The sequence below is a fragment of the Ictidomys tridecemlineatus genome, unplaced genomic scaffold, assembly GCF_052094955.1.
Source record: "Ictidomys tridecemlineatus isolate mIctTri1 unplaced genomic scaffold, mIctTri1.hap1 Scaffold_135, whole genome shotgun sequence".
Taxonomy (NCBI): Eukaryota; Metazoa; Chordata; class Mammalia; order Rodentia; family Sciuridae; genus Ictidomys; species Ictidomys tridecemlineatus.
In genome coordinates, this window is record NW_027521208.1 from 368,603 (window position 1) to 374,602 (window position 6,000).

A 6,000-nucleotide genomic window follows, 5' to 3' on the forward strand; every position below is an offset into this window, starting at 1 on the left:
AACCAGTCAGCTAAGTGCAGCTCAGACCCAACACAAGTTCTCTATGTCCAAGCAAATGGAACAATTTGTTTGGTCTGATCCGCCAGGTGTGGGCTTCACTCAGCTGTTGGATACCATTACTAGCCCCTGGGTTTGTCCCCTGGGGACACTTCTTTAGAAAGTAATACTAAGCAATATGTCACCATCCTGGACCACTTTCTCTCCTATTTTCATTCACACTTACTGTATCTACCTAAAGGAAAAATAAAAGTTGGGAGTTGCTTGGTACTGAAGGTCTGGCTGAAAGTCCACCTTCCCAATAAGCCAAAAACAAAAACTGTATACACACACACACACACGGAAAAATAATCTCCACTTTTTGCCTCTGTATGTAAGTGATGTCCATGTCTTGCTAATTATAACCAGCATAGTCCAAACTTCAGAAAGTTTGTTATCTTTTTTTACATTGAAAGTTGTATTATCTTGCATTGTCATGATCACAGTCCATATTATAAGAAAGGGTAGAGAAATCACAACATTAGAATCTTCCAAGGTACTAAAGAGACTTCAGTACTCCTCCAAAACATGAAAAATATACAGACTCAACAAATGTTTATTTACCAACTCTTATGTCCAGGCTTTATGTTGAGAGCTGGGAACAAAACATTGAGTGAGACACAGTACCAATCTTCTAAAGGTCTCCAGACTAAGACATGTGGTATAGAGAGGTAGATAGGAAGAATGTTCTCAGGCTAGTCTCTTCTTTCCTCTATTCTTCACTTTCCCCCATCTCCAAACTAGGCATTAAATAAGAACCATATATGTCAAGCTTTTAAAGAATAAAACTTTCTTCCTGCCCCACTCCCCCAATGAAATATTAGGACCCCAATTAGATAAAATACAAAAAGTAACTGACCTGTAAACTCATTGCCTGAGATTTTAATATGTAAAGCCTATTTTAAAGAACAACAATTAAATTTCACTAAGCATATCAAAATGTTGACTTGAATATATCAGTAACATTTTAATTTTAGTATAATCCCTCCTAGCATTTTTGCAGTGAGATTTCTAAAAACACTTATTAAATGAATGAATGAAAAACATGAAGGAATACATTATACCACAGGTAAATTGAATATCTTCACCCTTTCAAATGTAAGTAGATATGTCATGAATTACGTTAATTTTTTCTCTTCAACAGGTTAGATGAAAAAGGCCAAGTGGTTCACATCAACTTCAACAATGCAACTGGAGACACGATATTTGATGTACCTGTTGAGAGAGTTCAGCCTTTTTATGCTGCTCTAAAAGAGGTTGTTGATCTCATGAACAGCAAAGAAAACAAGTTTGTCTTCAAGATGAATCCAGGTCAGTAGGGACATTTTTTCAAAGAAGTAAAAAATTGTATTTTTCTCCAACTTTACCCATGAAGAATGATATCCAGAATATTTTTACAGTAGAATCTTGGTGAACAGCTGACTTGCTTAAACAGCAGCCTCCTGGCTACCACCTCTGCTATTTGAAAGAAACTCTGGGCCAAATGAAACCTTCTGTCTGATATTAAGTCTGGTGTTTTCTATTTTCTGTCCTAATAGCCTATCAATACAAGCTGAGCCTTCTACTTTATTTACCTATCCTGGTAGATAAATATGTCCTCATAATGCTGATCATAAAACACTTAAGTAAAGTTTATTTCTAAAACTTATGGTCAGAGATAGTATTGCCTGGAATAAAATAGTACTTGGAGTACTCTAGCTACTTGAAATAAAGGCACAAAAAACACTGATTTTTTTTTTCTAGACCATCTCTGCTAAGTGAAGTGCCTCCACAATTTGGTCTTTTTTATTTATTTGTTTTTAATTGACAAACAAAATTGTGTATATTTGTCATATACTTGTTGCTTTTAAGCATGTATATATTATGGAATGGCTAAATCATTTTAATGAATATATGCATTATCTCACATAGGTATGATTTTTTTTTACAGTAGAAACACAAAGTCTACTTTCTTGGCAACTTTCAAGAATGTAGTACATTATTATTAGCTATAGATACCATATTGTACAATGACTCTCTTGAACTTAAGGCTTTTGTTATCTATAGTGAAAGGCATAATTTTTCTCTGCTCTTGATTTGGCCAAATGAAAGATTCATTTTACTGTAATTGTTTTTATTTCTTTTCTTGTTTCTTTATCTGTCTTTCTTATTTTTTCTCAGAACAGTGTCTTGCTATATTTCCCAAGATGGGTCTGAAACTCCTGAACTCAAGTGAGCCTCCTATCTCTGTCCTCCAAGAAGCTGAGACTACCTGAGTGCACCTCCATGCATGGTGTAACTTATTTTTAAAATTGAACTTTGGCACAATAAAAGACTAGAAATCACCATAAACCCATGCAGTAAAAACAGGTTGATTTTAAGAGTGGCAACATGTAAACTGAAACACTATGGGGGAAAATAGTTGGAATCCAGGTTTACCATGTGAAGGCAATGCAGCTTTGGGCAAATCCCTCAACTTGTTGAAGCTTTGATGTTCTCACGTATGAAAGGGTAATTCTCTTTTTAGAGTTCTTATGAAACTTAAAAATAATGTCCATAAAAGACTGGGAATATAAAAGACCAAATAAGAATATCACTGTCTTTATAATGATTTGAAACTGTTCAACTAGGTGAACAATTTCCTAATTAAGAGATAAGTGACAAACAGTAAAAAAAAAAAAAAAAAAAAAAAAAACAATAAAAAGCTTTACACAGAGCAAATCTTCCAAGTAAGAATTATTAAGGTGTCTACAGGAGCCTACCAGGCTATGTGATTTAAGTGTCAAGGCATAAAGCAGTTTGCATCTAGAGGTTGATTAGTGTGACCAGAAATGTGCAGTTTTTGGTAAAGAAATAAATGTGCTGTTTATTGATATGAACTGAGTAGCAGTGGGGTTTTGCCTGTTATATTTGCCTGCTTTGTCAATCATTTAAACACAAATTATTCATAATGGGAAAAAAATTATTTCGTTTAGGTGATGTGATTACTTATAATTGGTGCTTACTTCACGGCGGACGCAGTATGAATTAGGAACTGAGATAACACTCCATCTGGAGGGAGCCTATGCTGATTGGGATGTGGTGATGTCAAGGCTTCAATGCAAATGGGAACTGAATCTTGTGTCTCTAATTTTAATAAGATTTTGGTGACTGTATTTATAAGATATGTCATGGTTATTCAAAGATCACAATCTGTATGGTTCACATATCAATTTAGCACTGAACATGTAACACCCTCACAACAATACACTGTTGCTTGTAATTCTATTCAATGTCAGCCTTTTCAATGGTATAGTAATATAACTTCTTCTCCAAAAAAATCATTCTTCTGTCTTATTGAATGTTTAGACCCTAATTTCTTTTGCTCACATAAGAGTGTTTCCAGAATGCCTACAAATAGTTTTTAAAGCAAATGAAATATTTCTTCTACAGTTTTTGTAACAGAGTTTTTGCTTCAAATAAAACTTGGGCTTCAGATAAAATTTCTTAAAACATGCTTCTGCTCTGTTGCCTATGGAGTCTCATTTTTCATGACTTCATATGACTGTCTTGGGAAAAAGATATTTTCAAAGAATGTTTTTATTCACTTTTGTTATAGAATTCCATTAGCCAAATTTCCAACGTGGTGACCTCAACATTGGTTTGTAATACCTAAATTATGATAGCAAAGCCAAGTATACCAAACTAAGAAAAAAATAATCTTATCTCCCTAAATTTCTCTTACCCCAAATAAAACTCCCAGGGACCACCAGCATTGCTTACCCCTGTGCATGGATCCATTCTTATTCCTTGTCTCCCAGTAACAACTGGGAAGAGAAAACCAAGACACACGCAACACTCATGAATGGGCTACATGTCTGCCATCTTCTGCTCTCTTCAGGGCCAATGCTTTGCTCTAGTGGTGGAACACAACAATGGAATTATCAGTCTTACTGAGCCCAGTTCCTCACCTCTGTCACAAGGGGAGCCTTATCATTAGCATTTGCTGAAATCCCAGTAATACAGACATCTTATAGTCCATAGTATTTGGACCCAACCAAGCCTCCTGTTCTAAAAGTCTTAAACACCACTGCAACCCTGGCAGGGACTCCCTGTTGCCTGAAGACCACATGTAAACATTGATTTCATTCATATTTTAATTTTGCTTCACACAGTTTCCATGACACTTGGAGTGTGGATCAAGAGTACCTTTATCCCATGTCAGAACATTCCTCTGATGCTCTGAACTCTGGTATTGAGTCTACATCACCAGCCCAGACTCCTCCTTATTATAATATTGTTCATTGATGGGACTTCCATGTCCTTTTGTATTATCTGGTCTTGACGAGGGCCACTGCAGTGTGTAACATATGCTTCATTTCTTTGAACTTGAAAATAAATGGGCTGGATTCCCAATGTCTCCTCAAATACTCCTAAAATGAAAATAGGTGAGTTCAATAGGAGAATGACCTAGTTCGAAAGTGCAGCATTCAATACCACAAAACAAATAATTTACTGGAGTGAGCCCAGATTCATCTATTTAAAGCATCTAAATTCCATGCACTTTCCAAATGACACTACATTTTTTATTCATTTAGCAGATATTTATCCCACACTGTGATATATGCAGAATAAAGATGCAGAAGATCCTGAAATAAGCCATTTTATAGCCTATTAAGGAATCAGATAAGGATTAGACAATGATGTGTCACATTAACAGGATGATTCATAGGAAGGCAACCAAGCCAGAATGAGAAGGCTCCAGGAAAGTTGCAATCTGAGTTAATTATGATAACTAATGATAATTTTCCAAGTAAAATTATTATCTGTGTCTCTTATGCTCTCCAATTAAAGCATAAGAGGCACAGATAGTTGAGAGTAAACACAGAACACGTGTTGACTCTTAAATAAGAAAAGCAGAAAGCATACTATAGCAGCAGTGTAAATGCTGGGATTGGATGTCTAGGCTCAAATCATAATGATGGCAATCATTTAACCATGTCTCTTTCCCCCTAAGCCTCATTTCTTTCTACCTATAAGTGAGACTAATAACAGTTATTATTTCATATATTTTTAAATAAAATTTTTAAATAAAATGAAGCTGTGTTTTCCCAAATTTCTGAGATGATGAGTCACACCCACAGGGCCTTTTCTTTTTAAGAAAAAAAGACAGCATCCCAGATCATTCCCTGAAGATTATGATTCAATAAGTCCGGGACAATGACCACCAGCTATATTTTTAGCAAGTATCCCAGGTGATATGCATCACTAGTAAAGTTTGGAAAATACTGATATATACATATTACTATAGTTCTAGCTCAGGATAAGTTTTCAATTGATGTTAACTGTTATTACTTATAATAATAGAGGTTGTAGAGGGAGAGGGTGGGTTAGGGTGAGAAGAGATATATGAGACTGAAGACAGAGACAAGGCCAAATCATAAAGTGTTTAAATGCATGCTGCATTACAGAGTTGGTATTTTATCTTGAAAGAGTAAGAAAAAGCGATTTAAAGGAATCAAGCAGTGAAATGCCTTAATCAGTTATTCATTTTTTAAAGACCCATCTGGCTTCATTGTAGAGGAAATTGTATGTGAGCAAAACTAAAACCCATAAATTTACTTAGGAGATTACTGCAGGGAGCCTTATAAAAAATGAAGAAAGATTGCACTAGAACACTGGGAAGGTGGGATACAAGGATACTTAGAAGGCCAGATCTAAAAGGCTTGACCCACGAAATATAAAAAAGAAGGGAGATGGCTAGGGTCTCTCTTAGTTTTCTCATTAGGATAATGCTTTACACAGAGAAGTGACAGCTGTCCATTTGGCAGTTGGATATATGTGCACATAGAGCTCTGAACAGAGATCTGGATTAGAAATCTACATTTGGAAAGTGTAAAGACTGTAGTTAAAAATCATCACTTGCTTCCTTGGAGATATAGTGACTAAAGACACAGCCATAACGAGTTGATGATAAACTAATGATATTTTTCTAATCAGTTTTAT

General features: G+C 35.4%; 1 pseudogene; it reads left to right on the top strand.

Moving 5' to 3' along the window:
• Positions 1-3,282, top strand: part of LOC101974371 (gamma-butyrobetaine dioxygenase-like) — a 36,038-nt pseudogene extending 32,756 nt beyond the window's left edge.
• Positions 3,283-6,000: the final 2,718 nt, after the last annotated feature.